The sequence below is a fragment of the Phyllostomus discolor genome, chromosome 9 (assembly GCF_004126475.2).
Source record: "Phyllostomus discolor isolate MPI-MPIP mPhyDis1 chromosome 9, mPhyDis1.pri.v3, whole genome shotgun sequence".
Lineage (NCBI taxonomy): Eukaryota > Metazoa > Chordata > Mammalia > Chiroptera > Phyllostomidae > Phyllostomus > Phyllostomus discolor.
Genome location: NC_040911.2, coordinates 47,659,073 through 47,677,861, shown reverse-complemented (window position 1 = coordinate 47,677,861; position 18,789 = coordinate 47,659,073). Strand labels below are relative to the sequence as shown.

The following is an 18,789-nucleotide window of genomic DNA, read 5'->3' as shown; positions in this document are numbered from 1 at the left end:
CATGAAGGAAAAAGAATGTTCACAAAATGATACTGATTGATTATTCAAGTATTTTATATTTTAAATATTTCATTCAGCTTTCTGTTTACTTTCAGGTAAATGCTGCAAATACACATGGGGCTGAAGAGTGGCCCCACAATTCATTGGCATAGTCTGTTAATATGGTCCATTAAAAATGGTGTGTGGCTCATTCCTACCCTACTTTAATACTTAACACAGAAAATGGAATATTTTTTCAATTTATGAATTATATTACCATTTTTCAATATTCTCCTAAGAGATATAAAAATATCATTTTTCTTCCCAATTGCTAAATGAAAGAAGGTTATTTTTGGTTAAAACTGTGAAAATAGGTAAGCTAAGACTTTATAACTTCAAGGCTAAAATATTTTAATAAATTCTGCTAGAGTTTTCTCTTCATTTTTAATGGAGCTTAGATGCCCATTTATTTAAGGATTTGGCATTATTATACCCTGGGCCTTTAATCTTCATGTTATTAGACAGATATGTATTTTTTTCTGTTGAAGTTATAATGAAAATGTCCCTCTGCTGGGACTTTTATTTCCACTTTAGTCCACAATCCATTTTACCTTCCCGTGGTCAACTACATAAGAAGGTAATGAGAAGAAGGATGGTACAAGAAGCACTTATTATGAAACTGATTTCTTGTCTTTGCCACAGCTACTCTTATACTTGTTGGCACCAAATGGGAAAGGAGAGAAGAGGAAGGAGACATACAGACGCAGCAGATAAATGACCACCATTCAGAAATGCTTAAAGGGCCAAGAACCCACATCCTCAAACATCCCCAGATGGCTTTCCAAATACTTGCTTTAGAAATGGAACTTTTTTTATCCCCCCAATCTCCATTCTGCCTATGGTGTTTGGCTATCGAGGTCATTTCCACCAATTACCAAAATTCGGTGATTAGTCTCTGGTTATTATTCCTTTTTTATGGGTCCAGTTATGCCTTATTAGTTAACTGCTCTCTGGTGCTACTGCAGTAGGGAGAACTCACCTGCTCACAGACTCCTCGGGGAGCCCTGCCCACCCGCACGTCACACAGACCTGACCACACACACCCTGCTGTCTCCACACTCGACCGTGGCCTCCCTGAGCATAGTGACTGCATGTCGTTATTCTGTTCACACAGAACCCATGCTTCACAGTAGGAATCGGTCATTAGTTATTAAATGAATGAGCAATTTGGTGTTTGGTGACAGTTTGTGTGGCCTGGATTTCAAGACAAAACCTTCCTTCTGTGGCTTAAGTGTGAGAGGGTTCTGAGTACTTGGAAAACCTATATATGCACAGTTTGCAGATTTAATTCCACCACAGTTTCAGCAGAGCCCAGCTGGAAAGGAGCCCACTGGAACCAGCACTTCCACCCAACAAAGCTGCAGGAGGACACGCCATTTTATATAATAACGGAGTGAAAAAACTCTTGGATCAACATGACAGAGTTTTAAACTGTACATCTTAAAGTAAGGCACCTTGGTCATAATCACCATTACCACCTTATCAGAATAATGGTTTTTACATTGTATTTATCATTTAGAAAAAAGCATGGGGGCAGAAAAGGATCCCACATATTATACACCTACAGCTATATTGATAGATCCACACCACACATTGCTAACTGAAGGGTAAAACATTACACAGGACAAATGCAAGTTAAAACATTTTCACACTATTAATACATTAAGTAAATAGAAATACTATCATTAAAACACTAGTTAATTCCATCTAGAACAAGACCATTATATCATCAGGGGATTTATTGAAACATGTAACTTTGATTCTGCTATACAATATGCATTTAAAAATAGCTTTAGGGATTTAAAAATTATACTCTTTTTCTGAATAGTGTCTTTGTTATTCTATGAGTGACTATTTTATAGTTGAGTAATAACTATTATTTGACTTTCCTTATAACAATTTAATTCTACTTTGAGTTTGTCATGATGTAATTACCAATTTCATTTCCCTCAGTCTTTTCTATCCATCTAAAAATTTTTGAATTTGGTTTTTTGGTAGAAAGATGAAGAAGGTCAGTGACTTTGAGGGGGATCTTGGTATCTTCAGTAGATCCATGGCCACTAGTCAACAGTCCCACAGCATGTGTGTGCAGGGGGAGGAGGGGTCAGTGATGAATTAGGGAAGAGTCACTTGTTCAATGAGTAAAAAAAATGCTCTTAAGTCACCTGAGGCAAAGCCACATGAGTCCCTTCCCACTCTTGACACACAGATGCTCTCCTATGGAGGACAGTGTTCACATCACAGCTGTGTTTCTTTAGCATTTGTGGTAATGACAGTACTTTGATTAGCCCCGCTTTTTAAAAAGTTATTTTAATTTGATTGCTTTCACTTAACTGATGACCAGGAAACAGACACAGATCAACAATGACATGAAAACCAAACTCCTTACATCCAGGCACTCCATGTAGTTCCTGGCATGCTTTCATAAGGGTGGGGCCCAGTGCTAACTCTCTGCACTAATTATGGTGAGCAGCAGTAAGTGCCGGCAGAATGAACAAGTCCACTGACCAACTAACCCTCACGAGTAGTCAGGTACAGAGATGCAGACAGACCACGACCAATGGTTCAAAAACAGGCTGACCTGGGTCAGACCTCAACATTTCCCGACTCTTAGTCCACTGCTCTTTTGGAACCACCTCCCCTGACAAGGACTTTGAAAAGGAGACCAGTGTTAAACCTTAAATACACGTGGCTAACAATCGCTTTCCACACCTTGATCACATATCTCCTTGCTTCTATTCTTTTTTTAATTTTTAGAAAAGATTTTGTTTATTTACTTTTAGATAGAGAGGAAGGGTGGGAGAAAGAAAGGGAAAGAAACACTGATGTGAGAGATACATCCATCAGTTGCCCCTCGAACGCCCCAGGGCCCCCACCCAGGCCTGTGCCCTGACTGGGAATGGAACTAACTGGCGACCTGTCGGTTTGCAGGCTGGTAGTCAATCTGCTGACCAATGTCAGTGAGGGCTTCTCCTTGTTTCTAAATGAAGCTGTACAACAAAAGAATGTAAAAGATGTCAAGTAAACTTTGTTTAGCTGTTGCTTACTTCTACAAAATAGGAAAATTTCTTATCTCCTAAGATAATGTGCTCCTTAAGGGAAGCAACTGCAGGAGGGCTGGCAGAGGAGGAAGTTGTCACTGCGTGCCTCTCTATCTTCCCACGCAGGTGTCATGTGAGTCACTTTAAGTGGAAAGATGCATTTTTTTCTTAAACAAAAGCAAAACAAACCAACAGAAAGAGCTGCTCCAAGAAAAAGATCAGACAACTAGTGCTGTCATAGTCTCTTGGCGCCCTATGGACATGGTGGCTGGGACTTCCACGTTCTGGAACAGCTCTGCTTTGAATTATACAGCCAGTCTCCCCAGAAACACATTTGCATGATCAAGATCATGTGCTTTCTTTATTCTTGGCTTGGAAAATAAGTAAGATGCCCATGGGGAGCCCAAAAAGAGAAAAAAATGAACTTCTAGATTGAGTAATTTGGCCTTTTGATATGGAGATTTAAAAATTTTTTATTTTTAAGACGGGCCCAGTTTTAAATGTTACTGATTTCTGTTAGCATATTGTGAAAATATCTAGCAAAATACCTTAGACTTTAGATTCCTTCTTGTGCCTGAAACAGTACAAAAGTTAACAGTGTGTATTTCTAGTAAGAAAACAAAACTTCATTTGCAGCTGTGGGGCCACTACGCACGCAGAGAAGCCATGACACGACATGTGGGTCTTTCACATTATGAGCCCCTGGTTGCTTTCCCGGCTTGGGAATTCTAAGCAAGAATAACAATCAGGGCAGGAACTCGGGTCATCAGTGATATAGAACACCGCTTCCTGTCTGGTCCCCTGTGAAGCTGGGCAGGTGTGCCATGCCAGAGTGGCAGGGGTACGTCCACTCTTTGTCTTCCTGGGAGGCGGAAGAGACTGAGCCTTCTCCAACTACCCTGTGACCTACCTCCTTTCTTTTTTTGGCAGACCATAAGATAAACAGACAGTCACTAATAAACCTACAAGCAAAATATGCCTGAGAGAAAATTAGGTAATTTTGCTAAGCAATCATCCTACTATGTCCTATTTCACATCCTTTTTAGCTTTTAAATATCTTTTAATAAATTAAACAAATCAACACACATTTAAACAATTTTATCCTGTGCATCTTTTCTCTGGAAAAGAACAAAAGGTTCTTTAGCTATTCTTATTTTTTTCCTTTTTTAATTGAATTTATTGGTTAATAAAATTATATAGGTTTCAGGTGTACAATTCTGGAATACCTCATCTGTATATTATATTGTGTGTTCACCACCCAAGTCATGTCTCCTTCTGTCAGCATTCACCGCCCCCTTTACTACCTCCTGCCTCCCCCTACTCCCCTTTCCCTCTGTTAATGACTTTGCTGTTATCTATGATGAATTTTTTTGCTTAATTCCTTCACATTTTTCACCCAGTCCCCCTACCCTCTTCCTTCTGACAGCTATGAGTCTATTTCTATTTTGTTAGTTTATTTTGTACATTAAATTCCACATAGAAGTGAGATCATAAGGTTTTTTTTTCCTCTAACTGGCTTATTTCACTGAGCATAATACTCTCAGGTCCATCCATACTGTTGCAAAGAGTAAGATTTCCTTCTTTTTATGGCTGAATAGTATTCCATTATGTGAACGTACCACAGGTTTTTTATCCATTCATCTACTGATGGTCACTTGGGCTGTTTAGCTATTTTATCTTTAAGAAAACCAAAAATTGTATGTGTTCCTTTAAAACTGTGTACATTGAATTTCTTAATGCTCTCTTTTTTGAAAACATTTCTCACCCAAGTATACATTCTTACTGATTTTAGAAAGAGACAGACATTGATAGGTTGCCTCTCATGTGAGCCCCAAATGGGGCTTGATCCTGAAACCTAGGTATGTGCCCTGGCCCCTCACCAGGAATCAAACCCACAACCTTTTGGTGTATGGGATGACACTTCAACTAAGCCACCTGGCCAGAGAGAATTTATGAATGCATTAGAAATTTTATTAAGAACCAATTTTCTTCAGAAACAAGCTACCTGCCACATATTTTATAAAGTATCTAGAGAAAAGCCGGTCCTATCACATTTGTTAGAAGTAAAGCCAATCAGGTTTTGAGTCCTTCTAGTGCTGGGAAGGAGAGAACTCTCTTCCTGAAAGGAGTCAGAAGACTGAGCCCCGAGCACATGCCAATGACTGGCTTCTGGCCACTGGGGATACTCTGCTCATCTGCTCCTTAACATCCCCCATGCCCGAAACAAACTTTTATGTTCAAGTTCAAGAACAATCTCTAACTCCTTAATTTTTCAGTTTTTGCTTGATAAAAGTATGACCAGGTTTACTAAAATCAAATTCAACCAGTGCACAGGTGTGGCTTTGAAAAAGAGGCCCCTGAAAGAGCAGATGTGATAGAGAGAGGCACGGCTAACTGCACCATGCAGCAGCTGGTGGCTTCCCACCCTCGGGCCACACAGGGACAAGCTTGGGAGACAGACCATGATGTCCCACGCTCCCAGTGCACTTTTTATAGGAGGGATTTTAAACATAGTATGCACATTTAGTCAATATTTAGTGTTTAGGGCATATTTTTAATATGTAGATACAATTTAACACACCAACTACGGAATTTTTATTATTAAAAAAACACTTTATGTATTTGGGAGATTTGAGTTAATGGTCTCACTGTACCTTCTGCTAGAATTTTCATAAATATACTTATGTTTGATTCTACTTAAAATGTAATTAAAGTGTTTCCTCTCACTACCTTAGCTCATACATACTGAGAAAAGGCTGCAAACCTGGGAACAACTCTGAAGGAGTAATAAGTCTCTGAAACAATAAAAATGAAACCAGGCAAGCTCCAGTGAATACCAATGACTCCTTCACTTGAGGAAGCTGCAGTCTCCATGGGCACAGAGCAGAAGGAAATCGAACATCCTGCACACTGTCATTTTTTTCTGAACAGGGAACATGTTTCTGTGATTCAATAACCTCCTTCCCCACCCCTCACACCACCGTCATTTTCCACAGCATATAATTATACATCTCAGTTCCCTGCCTCAAGAGAACCTTATTCCAAAATGATGTAGTCTGTTAAAAATGCCACAGCTCTCAAATATTAAAAAAGGAGGAAAAAATTATATTAAACAGAAAAGCTGCCAGGAAGCAAAGGCTGCAGGTCAAGCCTCTACAACATGTGCTGTGTGCTTTGAGGCAGTGCAGGGTCAAGTTTTTCACAAGCTTCTGAAATGGAATTTTTCCTCCCTTTCTCAAATGACTAAAACTGTGCACACAAAACGACTAAAATCTTCATCCTGAAAGAAGGAAGATGAACTCACTGGGGCATGCAAAGCTTCTGAACTGTCTGTTTTTTTGCTCATCCTTCTCTTCTGGTTCTTCTGAGCACTGCATTTTATTACGTCCATATAAACTATTTATTGCTGTTGTACTAAACAACTGAAGACACCTAAAATGGCCTGATGTGCCACAGAGTGGAGCGTCAAAGAGAAGGTGGCCCCAGAAGCTCAGGGCCAGTGGCAGCAGTGGTCACCAGTCACTGTCATCAGTCAGTGTCCAGGAAGGAAGCAGCTGACGACAGTGTGTGATGCTTCAAGGGTAAAAGAAGCAGAGACTGGGTGAAAACAAGACTCTAGATATACAAACTGTGTGCTGCTATAAAAATTAAAATCTAGCCCTGGCTGGCATAGCTCAGTGGATTGAGCGCGGGCTGTGAACCAAAGTGTCGCAGGCTCGATTCCCAGTCAGGCCACATACCTGGGTTGCAGGCCATGGCCCCCAGCAACCGCACATTGATGTTTCTCTCTCTCTCTCTCTCTTTCCCTCTCCCTTCCCTCTCTAAAAATAAATAAATAAAATCTTTAAAAAAAATTAAAATCTAAATGTGAACATTCTGACATATTTATATTTCTAAATCCTCACCTAAGGCTATTTAGAGAGGAAGGGAGGGGGGTGGGAGGGAGAGAGAGGCGGGAGAGAGGGTAGGGAGAGAGAGGGAGAGAGAGAGAGAGAAAGAGAGAGAGAGACAGTGACTGATTGGCTGCTTCCCATATGCACCCTGACCAGGGCTCAAACCTGCAACCTAGGTAAGTACCCTCCCTGACTGGGAATTGAACCCACAACCCTTTGGTGCATGGGACGACACTCCAACCAACAACACATCCCAGCCAGGGCATGAACATTGTGATATTTTTTAAAAGTTGCTATCCACCTCAGCATTTCAAATGGCCACGTTTTATTACAACTTAATCCAATTCCAAATTGTGCAGAATTTTTCTATGTTGCAGGATCCAGGCAGGTGATGGCCTTGGCAGTAGTTGTCACACTGCCTTCCTTTATCTGACATCTCTTGCTCTTTTGATGACTGAACTGAGGTTTGCAGCCTAAAAAATTACCTGGTATTTTCATGCCCAGAAACATTACACCCCCCTTGATGTTTTGGCTAAGCTTTAGAACATGTTTTTTTTATTCTATTGACTATTACTGAGAATGAATGACTTCTTGCAGCAATATCATATTCTTCCTTTTGAGTCATATATGCTTATGGGGTTTTTGAAGCTCTATCAAGTCAGGCTTTTTATTCCTATTACACAGATAAGGAACTTCAGGATCAAAGGCATACAGTGGCTTGCCTGAGATCATGCCAGCCATAAGCAGAGGAGCTGAGACCCTGAACCAAGGCCATCCAGCTCTCAACTTAGTGTTCCTCGAGCTGGGCCACAAAACTGGCCAAGGACACAAGGTTTTGTGTCTACTGTACTGCATTGTGCACATGTGGCATTCTGAAGTCACCCTTGCCATGGGTCACAGGCCATCAAGCATTTCTGGTTGCCAAATTTTATAGAATAAGCCTGCTCAATGACTGTCCGCACAGTGGTTTTCCAGGGAATGTGAAGCCATGTGCACCCTGGAGGGACCCTCTGTCCACCTGCTTTTCTTCAAGTTTGCCCAATTTCAAAGCCCCCCTTTTTTCTGCAGTGATAAAAAAATGTATCGCTGCAGCAGTAAGCTCTGCTTATGATGTGACATGTCCCTTAAGTGCATCAAAGCAGACAATGTCTGCAAACCACTGATCAAGCAGCCAGAGAGAAAGAAGCCTCCTTAACTGAGTGACAGAGGGAAAAGTGATGAGGACGGTCACTGAGGAGCACTGGCTGTTGCTGTGCTTTCCCTGGACAAGGCCAATGTCCTGTTGAATTGTTGAGACGGATGCATAGCAAGTGGCTTTAAGAAGAGGGCTACTTTGACATAATTGGGGTGAGAGCTGGTCAAGCAGAGTAGCTATTCAGGGACAGTCAGCCCTTTCTGGCCTGCATTCCTCTTCCCTTTGTTCCCTGAAGAGATGAAGGGCCCCAGTTCCAGCAGTGCCAGCCTCCTCGTGTTTTGGATGCCTTCTCCAGGCCGGACACCTCTGTCTCCCTACACGTGGTAAAGTTCCCACCCCCCAATGCTGCAGAGGCAGCTGAGAGTTTTGGGGAGTCCCTGGCTCCCTGGCACTTGCCCTTGAAGGGTGATTTCGAAGGGTGATCCATCACGAGAAGGATATTCCTCAGTTTGAAACTCAAAGGCTGCATTTGCAAACTCCTTCTTCTAGAAGGTCCTGAGAGAGTCTGCTGCTTATTATGCAATGAAGACTGGGGTAGTAAAGGGGCTGGATTGCAAGGATTTACAGCCACGTTAATATTCATTATCTGAAACTTGGTCTAAGTTTACTTTTGGGTGTGAATGCTGCCTATCTCATGATCACGGTGTGTGTCACGAGATTAACCAGCTGTGTAAAGATGCAGGAACTTGGACTTGCCCTTCAGCCTTGCATTACCCTGACAACTCCAAGGAGGCCACAGTAATTGGATGGGGTGTCAAAATAGTGATGTCAATAAGCAGCTTGTCACAAATGGTACCAAAAGAGAGCTGCTCTATTTAAAAGGTGGGTGAAAATATCTGAAATATTTTACTGCTTTGCAGTTTCTGTAAATCACTCTGGGTTGAGTCCTACCTCCAGGATTGCCACCCACATTTGAGAGAGAATGATTTTCATTTCCCCTCAGATACAGATATTACCAGGGTTTGAGATGTTAATACCACTCAAGGACTGTAATTTCCTCCACCTCTGCACCTGCTTTGGAAGAGTGATTTTTCAGGGAGCTTGTGCTAAATGTGCCCAGATCTTTAGAGATGAACAAGAGCTTCTCCTTGGCAAAAAGCTTCCCTAAAACACCTAGGGAACAAATGGGTGTTTTTGCAGACATGTTGCTGCTCCTTTCCTTCTGAGAATGGCCAGAAAAGTTGGGTTCCTATTTATCATTATTGCAGTAGCTTCCTACCTGGTTGCTTTATCTCCCTCCAGTTTACAAACTTCTCCTTGGAGTGAGCTTTTAAAAATATACCTGGGTACCTGGCACTTTCCTATTTGAAAACCTAGCAAGTGTCCCTGCTGATAATATGGCTGTCACAAGGACTGGGGGACTCAACTTGTGCAACACACCCCGTGCACACACAGTAAGTGTTCATCAGGACCAGCAATTACCATTCTTGTTCCAACACTGAAGCATGAGACTTTGATGACAGGAAATCCTATTGACTGGCTTGCCATTTTTGTTACTGTTTCTTTGACCATAGTCTTTTTCAATTTTTTCCTCTGTGGCTCTATATTTTTCCTCCACTGATTCTACACAATATTGAGAAGTGGGGTTATTGTTGTTTTGTTCTTGCCCCTCTCTTAAAAAAATCAAGCATTCTTTCAAAAGTATTTTTTGGAGAGCTGTAGTTTTAAAATGTCCTCACCTCAGAAATCACAGCCCATCAAATGTGATGGAAGAGCCAATGATACTTTTTTAGACATGACAGACTTAGGAATGAGTAAGTGTACCAGAAAAAGAGATTTTAATGAGAGATTTGTGACTCTCTTTTTTGACACTGATTAATTTATAAAACTTATCAGCATAACTACCAAGCTTTTTCTACAGAATTAAGTCATGATGATTAAAGATAAAAATTTAGAAGGAAGAAGTATTTTAGAGATTTGGAAATCAAGGTTAGGAATATCTTTTCAAACAGTTTAGTGAAGAATAATTGCGTCTCAATTTATGGTGTCAGGAAGTTCAATTTCTACTCTTAAAAGCAAACATTTTTATTGAAAATTAGAACCAACAACAAGATTAGAGTCACAGCTGCTCTCCTTTATTGACTGTTTAGCCAAACATGTCTTATTGAAGGTTTTGGACACTGTCACTTTAGACCAGGGGTGTCAAGCTCATTTTCACCAGGGGCCACATCAGCCTTGAAGCTGCCTTCAAAGGGCCAACTGTAATTTTAGGACTGTGTAAATGTAACTACTCCTTAACTAGGGGAGCTTGGCACTGCTGTTGGGTAGAAACAAAGTCCTGGGCCAGATAAAACAAGGTGGAGAGCTGGATTCAGCCCGTAGGTCTTCTGTTTGCCACCTGTGCTTTAGAGGTCCATAGGCTAATTCTTGTGAGGAAAGTCTTAGCTCTTAGCCTCAGCCTATGGGCATGAGGAGGAGATTCTGAACAAAGTCAAAATCATGAGCCTGCACCAGGCACAGAGCAGAAACCCTGGCGCAGTGGAAGTTTGTAAGAGTTGCCAATCGCCCCTCTAGAGAGACAGAGCAACTCACGGCCTTTGTGCTGAGTCTTGAAAGAACTAATTTACCTCCCAAAAGAGATCAAATGTTAATGGTTAAAATCATCTTACGACAGACCTTGGGTGGAATGCCTTATTCATCAGAGGTGCTCCCTATAAACTGTCATCACCTTATTAAGATAACTTGAGACTGGGAAGTTGCAAGGAGGTGCAGGAAAAGACGAAACAAGAATCCCAAAGGCAGGTGATAAAGACTGAGGCCTCATCAGCCACACATAAGTTCTTCCCAAATTTTATCACTTGTATACCATCTTCACCATTTTCCACAGCCCATTACAGTTTCTCTCTAATTTATCTAAGGATTTAAACTTAACTATTGTATATTTAAATACATTTAATTAGAAGACATTTCATATCATTGTAGTAAATTGAAAGCCAAAACACTTACCACAGGTAATGACAACAGAAAAGGTAAATAAAAACCAAAATAAAACAATGGGCTGTACTGTTTATGTTCTGAGCCTGAGGCCTCTTCCGCTGGGTGAGCGAGCCAAACCAAGGCTCACTGATGAATGAAAAGACTGAAAGAACTAACTGGACAGGCAATCACTTTCTTGTGCCCATAATTCAGTGCTGTTTATTATTCCTTGAGAGTGGACCTCCTAAAAAATCACTTTGTACATGATGAGTTGTTTACTTAGCACACGTGGGAAGAACTATGAATTCATCATCAGTCTTGGCTCACAACACAGGGTGTAGAAGCAGGAAGAAGAGCATGGGGGTATTAAGGACCAGAAGACTTGGGTTTAAATCCCAGCTCTGACTGATTCCCAGGTGTGTGGCCTCTGGTCAGTTACTGAATTTGTTTTTTAATGTATTCAATAGAAACATATAATAACTTAAATTACTTAATAAAATAGCCTTCAGTATTAAAACCAATCGATGTCAGAAAAGAACATGTAAGGAAGTTACACATATAAAGTGCCACCCAACTGGCATGTTACCAGTATGATGCATAAAACCTGTAGAACCTCTATGGGAGCGCACACACATTCCAGCAGGAATGCCTGTCTCCTCCCCCGACCACGAGTCCTGCAGGGGAGGGGCGGAGCTTCCAGGCCTTCCCCGCCCTCCAGCATCTACCTGTCAGGTAGGGGGAGCTCTGTAAGTATTAGTGAATTGATGACAATTATAAATTAGAACATCCTTAAATCATAAATGTACTTGAATTTTTGAGGTCTGGTTTTTAAAAAGGGTTCTAAAATTATATGATTGTATATAGTTTTTAAATAAATTGCTGTCATGATTGAGAGAGTAATAACAAAAAGGCACATTTTACATGAAGTGCACTGTACTTAGAATTTAAAAAAATGTCTCTAATGTTCTATAGTATAGTTTTTGTTTTTTACAGTCACAATTTGAAGGAAAGGATAACAATTAGTTTAAGTGAACTAAGGTCAGATGCTAAAAGGAAATGGCCAAAAGTTGTATCTAGAATCTGCTGATGCTTTAAAAAATGAAGAGTTGGCCCTAATTCAAGGAATCAGATATTAGATTAAAACTGTGGGGGCACATAGTTCAATTTTTTATTTAGAATTACAAGGTTTGGGACTAAACTAAGATAAGATACTTCATGCTATTAGAGGCACTGCCTTAAAACATTTTAGACCAGGCAAGAGAGCTGAAATCAAACTCCAGGGTCAATTTTGAAATGCAAACAACAAAGCTCCAAGGCCCTGGGAGGCCCTTTGTCTCCATCTCCATCATAAACCAGAATGAACTTTCGCACACTATCCTGAGACTGTTGGTTCAGCAAAGAAGGTTCCTGAAAGAATATTTGAATTTTTGCCAAGAAATGTAATAAGGAAAAAACTTTGGCTCAAAAGATTTTGATTACCTAAGATTTATTTTTGTGAAATCACAATAAGCTATCACTTTAGTAGTATTAATAAGAACAGATAATATTAATAATAGATGACATTATTAATAGCAGCAGATAAGTGCAGCATACTTGCTTTTTTCTAAATAGTATTCTATATACAGATTCCAAATAATATTCCAACTATACTAAATACAAATGCTAAATACTATTATACAGGGTTGTATATCTATTATTTATAACACTGATTGCATTGATGTTATAACAGACATGAACTCTTCAACTTTTTCTTTGTCATAGTTGTAACTTATGCTCATGATAAGTGATTCCAGCATATTTAAAGTATAGGTTAACCATATGATTATCATTATCATCATATAATCATCATTACCACATTGAGTTGAGAAATCATTATGTCGGTAAGCAATACATTTGAAATAAATTTTGAATTATGCCAAAGAATACCTAAAAAAACCTTTTTATTTGGAAACATTATAGATTTACAGGAAGTTGCAAAGGCAGTGCAGAGAGATCCCAAGTACTCCTCAGTCTCCCCCAGTGGCTACCAATGGTTACTACATAACTGTAGCGCAGTGTCAAAACCAGGAGACAGAAACTGGCCCAATGTGTTTAAGCAGTTCTATGCTCTTCTGTGGGAGGAGGGGAGGGCATTTTCATTTCTCTGGCATAAAAGTTGGGGGGTGGGATTGTTGTGGTGTATGGTAAGTACATATTTAGTTTTTTGAGAAACTGCCAACTATTTTTAGAATGGCTCTACATTTTACCTTCTCACCAGCAACTTATGAGCAACCCAGTGTCCCCACATTCTCACCAGAACTTACTGCTGTCCCTGTGTTTTATTTTAGATGCTCAAATATTCGTGCAGTGATGTCTCATTTTGGTCTTAGTTTGCATTTTCTTAATGGTTAATCATGCTGAATATCTTTTCATGTGTTTATTTCTCCTCCCTACACCCTATCCTTTGTGGTGAAGTGTCTTCCATGTCTTTATCCATTTTCTAATTCAATTATTTATATTTTTACTGTTGTGTTTTAAGAGTTTTCATATTTTCTAGATATAAATCCTTTGTCAGATATGTGGGTTGCAAATATTTTTTCCCAGTTTAGAGCTTGTTTTTCTTCATCCTCTTAACACAATAATTTATAGAACACACATTTTTAATTTGATGAAGTCCAATTTCTTGATTTTTTTTATGGATCATGCTTTGGTGAGATGTCCAGAAAGTCTTCACTAAGCATTAGGTTCCCCCAAAGTAACTTTAACTTAAAACACTGTAAAAGTCTTCAGTATCTTATAGTTAAATTAATAAATTGGAGAGTAATTATAATTAAGTAATCAACACTGAATCAGTGACTGCAGTGTTACCATCAATATTTAAGCCATTAGGAGACACATTCATAAACACATCTGTGGACCCCCATCAGACTGGCTTTCCAAGATGACTCTTAGGTGCTCTTCTTCCCTTACTCCACTTTTACCTTGGAATGAATTGGGAGATTATCCCAATTTCCAGGGTTACTGAATGTGTCATGTATCCTTGAGAGAAAGGATGGGGTTGCTGAAAAGGATGAGGCAAAAGAAGCTACTGACTCAGTTCATGGCTCATTCAAGCCCCCTAAGCTCCCTTGAGGTTTCATGGGGTTCCAGGCTGGATGCTCTCTTCCTCTCTCACCTCAGCCATAGTGAAAGTGCTTAGTGGCATATGTGGCTAGTGGCCATGGTATTAAATAGTGCAGACTGCTGTCCTTAGAGGGGAGACCATGCTCAGTGGATCTGGCAGTCATGACAGTAGTTCCTGCAGCGAGCATCCTACTGCAGGTTGAGGAACATAGAGCAGGAACCAAACAGTTTAGAGGCAGACAGTAGGATCAAGGAAATCTTTGTGGATCTTCCAGGATGCACAAGAGCCCAAGATTGTACCAATGAGTGAATAAGAAAGGCTGAGTGAAAAAGGAGCACTTTCTTCTTCACTAAGAAGTAAAATGGAGAGAATAAAAGCATCAATGTTAAGGTAAGTTCAAGATAAAGGTCATAATGACAGTTTTCTTCTGTGACTTTCTATGTCCAATGTTTGTGGGATGTGATGTTGCTCTAGCAGGATGGATGGCCCTTCCTTCCCTTGCATTGGTTTGCAAATTGATCTAACTATTGTAACTCAGCTCAAACCTATTTGTTTCATGTGTTTTCTTCTCCAGTTTCCAATGATCTTTTTTTTTTCTTCAAAATTCTATTGTAGGTATATGTACATGCCACTTACATTTTCTTTACAGATTGGATATGTAACATTTTGTTATTTTTATGATCACAATTAAATTATATGCACTTGAAGAGAGGCCCACGTTCCCACATTACATCCATGCATCAGAGAGCTGGGTACAAAGTGGGCGGCTGCAGTATGCTCGTTTCAGGAACTACCTTAAGGAGACAAAGCCGTTGAGCATGACCCTTCTAGACCATGAACACTAATGGCAATTCTATGATGATGGGCATGTTCTGCATCTGCACTATCCAGTACAATGGCCACTAGCCACTTGTGGCTACTGAGCACTTGAAATGAGGCTAGGTGGATGAACTGAATTTTTTCAAGCTTTAAATTAAAATCATTTAGATTTAGATAGCTACATGTGGTTAGTAGCTGCCATACTGGACAGCTCAGGTTACAATTTACAGGGTAAGGGGACACACCCATGGGGCTGATGGACAGGAGATGCTGGAGGGTTTGCCTAGCCTAACCCCACAGGGAAATCATCTTGGTTGAGTCTCAAAGTGGAAGATCTCTCAGTCTTCTTAAATAAGAAATATTTTTTTCTCAGTGTTAGGGGCTGAATTCTCTCCCCTAACTGGGTGGGTTCATCCTCCCAGTCCCCATCCCCTGCCAAGTTCATATGTTGAAGCCTTAACCCCCAGCATCTCAGAATGTGGTCTGTGACTGTATTTGGAGACAGGGCTGTTGAAGGGGTAATTAAGTTAAATGAGATCATATGTGTTGGCCCTAATCCAACATGACTGGTGTCCTTCTATGAGGAGAATTGCCCAAAGGGATGACCATATGTAGCGGCATAAAGTGGGTGGCCATCTGCAAGCCAAGAAAAGAGTCCTCATGGGAAACCTACCCTCTGTGAGAAAATGTCTGTTATTAAAGCCACCTAGTCTGTGGTGTTTTGTCACGGCAGTCCTAGCAAACTAATACACTTAGCACACACAGAGATGAACAGTTTCTGGTCACGAATGCACAAATATTAAACTGAAGTGACTGATGAGTAACTTCAGATGCTAATACACTAATTTGAAATGGGGATATTTTCTTTCCAAGTGTTCGCTATACCCGTGGTACAGTGTGCAGGGGCACTGCCAGAAAGCCAAGGCATTATGCTGACGCTAGCTGGTGGACACTGGGTTGTAGTAAGCTGAGGGGAATGTTTTGTGGGAGTGAGTCACCTAAGTGTGGAAACAGAAAACCAGGCTCTGGCAGACCCAGCTCTCCTTCTGGGGGCTGACACTCAGTGCTGGATGTACACATACAGTATGTGCTCCTCTAAACACCTTTTCCATAGTGAACATTCGTAGCCTTCATTTCTTGAGGTGTTATTATGACTGAATTCTTAGTCCAGCCACAGTTCATGTAAGCAGGGAGACTTTCTGTCTCAATACTGTAGTGCTGTGATGTGGTGATAAAAGACTCACTCACAGAGGCAGACAACCCCACTGCCAAAGCCTTCAAGACACAGCGTCAGATGAAAGAAAATGTGGTTCCCAGGGCTTACCGTGGCCATTAACACACTCCTCAGGTAGGACTTATTTTGTAATGATTTAGTGTGGGCAACCCCAGCAGCCAGAATTAATTAAGAACTATACAGAGACGCTGAAGAGCCAGCAGCAATCTGCAGAGTCTTGGCAGTTAATTAAGGGTCAGAAAGGGTCTTCTGCTTTCTGCAGCTCTGCCTGCTCTGCTGGGCCTCAGAGCTATGAAGTCTTATGCACATACCGACTTCATGCCTTTTCCATTTCACATTCCTAGTGGTAGAAAACGACCTCCAGAGAGGTCATTATTGCATTGCCATCCTTTCCAAACGCTCATATTTAGATCATCCTTGACAGAAGAGAATATTTTCCAGGATATAAGGCCTTTGAAAAAGGGGATTTCACAAGCATCCTAGAGAGTCTGTCTATTTAGGCTTGCTTTTAAAGCAAGTTACAAAACCACTTTGCCTTTAAACCAGTTACAAAAACCACTGAAAAAAAGTAAAAGGTGCATGTTACCTAAATGAATATGTATCTGGGTGGAAAACCAGGTCAAGAAAAAGAGCAAACATTTCAATGGGCAGGAGAGTTTCAGGCTATGCAACACATGCAGAGTTAGACATCAGCCACAACGACGAATATACTTCTTCTCTCCTACCCCTCTCACACCTGAGGGTGATGTTCAGAGTTCACAAGGATGCCATTTGGCATGGCCCCTTTCTTAATTTTAGCAGCTACATGCAATTTTGCACATACCCAAGGACTTCAAGGAAACTGATAGGCAATTACATTTCCACTGAAGTGTATAATGTGATCAGGTCTTTCATTTATTTATTTTTTCATTTTGCCTCTGCTCTCACTTGACTACAGCAGCAATCCCTCAATCAGAAGTGAAGGTTGAGGTTTAATGACTTTATGTATAATTTAGTTTCTTACAGTATGCCTCTTCACTTTCTGTTTTACATAAGCTTAGGAAAGTATGCTTGTTTATCAGATCTACAAGGACACCAAAGATATATATTTCAGCTCTACCTTGTTATCCTACAACTTCATTTTTTAAAGTATATTTTATTATTATGCTATTACAGTTGTACCATTTTCTTCTCCCCTTTGTCACCCTCTGACCTGCACTGTCCCATCCTTCCAGGATTTCCACCCCCCAGCCCCACTCTTAGTTCATGTCCATGGCTCATACATACAAGTTCTTTGGTTTCTCCATTTCCCTTACTATTCTTAACCTCCCCCTGTCTATTTTGTACCTACCATTTATGCTTCTTACTCCCTGTACCATTTCCCCATTCTTCCTGCCCACCCCCTCCCTGTGATCTCTATTTTTGTGATTCTGTTCATGTTTTAGTAGTTTGCTTAGTTTTTTTTTAGATTAAGTTGTTGATAGTTGTGAATTTGTTGTCATTTTACTGTTCATAGTTTTGATGTTCTTCTTTTTCTTAGGCAAGTCCCTTTAACATCTCATATAATAAAGGCTTGGTGATGATAAACTACTTTACCTTGACCTTACCTGGGATGCACTTTATCTGCCCTTCCATTCTAAATAATAGCTTTGCTGGACAGAGTAATCTTGGATGTAGGTCCTTGCCTTTCATGACTTTGAATACCTCTTTCCAGCCCCTTCTTGCCTACGAGATTTCTTTTGAGAAATCAGCTGATAGTCTTATGGGAACTTCTTTGCAGGCAACTGTCTCTTTTTTTCTTGCTGCTTTTAAGTTCTTTCCTTATCTTTAATATTGGGTAATGTAATTATGATGTGTCTCGGTGTGCTCCTCCTTTAGTCCAATTTCTTTGGGACTTGGTGAGCTTCCTGGACTTCCTGGAAGTCTATTTCCTTTGCCTGTACTGCTTATCTCTGACCCCCCTACCAGTCTGGATGAATGTTTCTTCTTTAATTCCTTGGTTGTTGAACTTCCATACAGTTCAATTTTCTGGCAGTTCTGGTTGTTTTTTGTTTTTAAATTTGTTGTTGTCCTTCATTTGGTTGTGCAAGGAGGCAAAGTGTGTCTGCCTACACCTCCATCTTGGCTGGCAGTGTTATCCTACAACTTCTTTCATCAGAACTATGCACTCAAGTTAAATTAGGTGCTGTAAAATATTACAAAAGCTCAGACCAGGAGATAGCAGATGCTTTTGTGTTTTGTATTTCTCCCCAAATAAATTTTTTAAGGAAACTTTGTCTCCTATAGAAATAATATCTTCACAAGGACTAGATCCATTATATTTTTCATTAGATCCATTATATTCAATACATTGATTTAGGTAATTTCTTAGTTTTATTGGGTATTTTTATGGGGTATTAGGCAAAAAAAGAGAGACAAAGTAACAGTGTGTGCCACCCATTCAGAATACTAAAATAAAATATTATACATTAGGAAACCAAAATCCTACTGTGCAGACATGCTCATGTTTTTCCATAATTCCTTCTTCTATCCTACTTTGCTCTTACTTACATGAAGTTACAGACACACAG

The 18,789-nt window shown here is 40.3% G+C and overlaps 1 protein-coding gene across 6 annotated transcripts in view; it reads right to left on the bottom strand.

Annotated features, from left to right (window-relative positions):
• PTPRM (protein tyrosine phosphatase receptor type M) overlaps positions 1-18,789 on the bottom strand; it is an 801,251-nt gene that overhangs the window by 104,429 nt on the left and 678,033 nt on the right. The gene's annotated exons all lie outside the window — the stretch shown is intronic.